Raw genomic sequence first — 2,457 nt, 5'->3', positions numbered from 1 at the left:
CATTCAAAATGCACTCTGCTAAAAATAAAAAGGATCCAGTTCTGTGGCTTCTCGGAGGAGATAGGGGTTCCCCCACCTCCCGTCTCCGAGCTGCAGCGGAGACTGACTAACATGGCTGCCAAGTCTGGTATTTATACTTCTAAATTGATGACATCACAATGCAGTGACATCAGCCTGCCAGACACCTGGCTCATTTGCATACAGTGTGTATGTATGTATGTATGAATGAATGAATGAATCTATCTATTTATTAATTATGTAGATTATAGATATAGATTATATCTGAATTATAGATTTTGTGCATATAGATAAAAGATAGATTTTAGATGAGATATATATATATATATATATATATTTATATATCTACATACATACACAAACACATATAGCTGTATTATGTATATATGTAGATTCTATAATGTATGTTGATTATATAATAGATCTATTGATTGATAGATAGATAATCCATAGATCTATTATATAATTAATATACATGATAGAATCTACATAGATATAAATAATCTAAAATCTATCATCTGGATATAATGTATGTCTATAATGTACACTATCTATCTATCGCTATACAAATAGCAAGATTTATTTCTCTATATTATCTATAGTTATGGATGGGTGGATGGATGGATTTATTTATGTATGGCGGGAAAAAAAAAAAAAAAGGCCTGCTGTACATTTAAACTTCTTCAGATGACCATGCTGATCTATTCTTATTCTTACTAGGGTCTACTGATGCCAGCCCAGGGGAAGCCAATTTTCCTCATTTTTGGGAAAAAGTTTCCGTCCGTCCCCACTCGAAATGCGTCCACCAAAAGAGATCTCTCAAAACGACCGACGGACGCACCTTCAGAGGCAAACTAGTGCTTGCTTCTAGTGTCATCGCGTGCTTAACCATCCTGCGTAGGGAGGTGACGAGTCCTGCAGGCTCTGCAAGCCTAGGATGCGTGAGCACGGTGCAAGAGGAAGGACTGAGGAGGATGTGAGGGGGTGCGGTTGAGAAAGCGTTGGGTGGGGCTATGCAGAGGTCTTCCAGCTCCCTCAGTGCATTGTGGGTGCGCCCGGAGTGCTGCCTGAGCGTGTTGCATCTGATACGTCCCCTATCTGGGGATCATATATTAAAGGGAGCATAGGTGCAGCACGTTTCTGTAAAACCAATAGAGGGCGCTGCAATGTTACTGTAGAAACCAATGGACTGCATGGCAGGTAGCTATACATAGATTTTAATGACGACGACTGCCAAGGCTAAAGCCCGTGTATATTCCATAGACTATAGCTATCTCCAGGATAGCTGCATGCACAGTCGCGCCATTGTCTCACACGGCTGCTTTCATTCCGCGCTTCCTGACAAGGCAATGTACGCATACGTCACTAGTGACGTATGCGTACATTGACCTGAAGGAAGCGGAAGGTAGCGCAATGTACGCTTTTTGACCGGATGGAGGAAAATCGGGTTGCTGGAGGTCACGTGACCGAAGTGACAAGCGGCTCCAGGAGAAGATTTGGGATAAGAAGAAGAGGTAAGCAGGCTGCCTGGGGAGCAATAGGTAAGTATATATTTTTTTGTTTTTAATGACAGAACCCCTTTAAGGCTCTTTTATGACACTTTTCGAACCGTGGTATGGTTACATGTGGGGAGTGTGGTGACAATACGGTTACACTAGGAAAGTGGGCTTACATGAGGGGAGCGTGGAGGTGGTGCGGCTACACAAGGGGACTGTGATGGAACCCCTAACAATAATCTGTGCCGTGTCATTTCCATAAATGTCATAGAAGGTAATGAAAATGAAGTGAACAGTTTAGCATACAGTAATTCCCCTTTCACATGGGCCAAAACTCTCACTTACCCAAAGTAAGCTCTGTTAGACTACACATGTGATACTGGACAATGCACCCATCCTCAGCCCTAGTTGGCCTGTGGTTCACATTCCTATGTGGGTCAGAAGCGGTGTTGTGTCTCCTTAAGGAGAGCACCCAAAAAGTATGTGGAGACACCCATGGGGTAAATGGGTCAGGGGATGGTATAGTCACTACCCAAGCACTGCACACAGAAGAGGGGTTTGAAAACCTAAAAAATGAGTAAGAAAGCTTATAAGGTGATGCTAGCTCCTCTGGGATATCTATGCAAATAAGGATAAGACAATACCTCTATAGCGCCATCTATTGGATGCAGCATTCCTTCAAATCCAAGTGATTTATCACAAGCCTTAACAATGATTGGGAATATTAAACCAAGCCAGGAAGCCATGCACAGACACACTGTTTCAGGGCGAGCACCCACTGGCGTTTGCGTTTTCCGCGGGGAAAAAACGCAGCGTTTTCGCCGCGTTTCCCGCGTTTTTCCGCCCGTTTTCCGCGGCGTTTTTCGCGGCGTTTTCGCGGCTTTTCTATTAATTTCCATGGAGAAAAATAAGGACACATATGCAACTGACAGCTCCTATGTTA

This window comes from Eleutherodactylus coqui, unplaced genomic scaffold (assembly GCF_035609145.1).
Source record: "Eleutherodactylus coqui strain aEleCoq1 unplaced genomic scaffold, aEleCoq1.hap1 HAP1_SCAFFOLD_106, whole genome shotgun sequence".
In the NCBI taxonomy this organism is placed as follows: Eukaryota; Metazoa; Chordata; class Amphibia; order Anura; family Eleutherodactylidae; genus Eleutherodactylus; species Eleutherodactylus coqui.
This window is presented reverse-complemented; position numbering follows the sequence as displayed.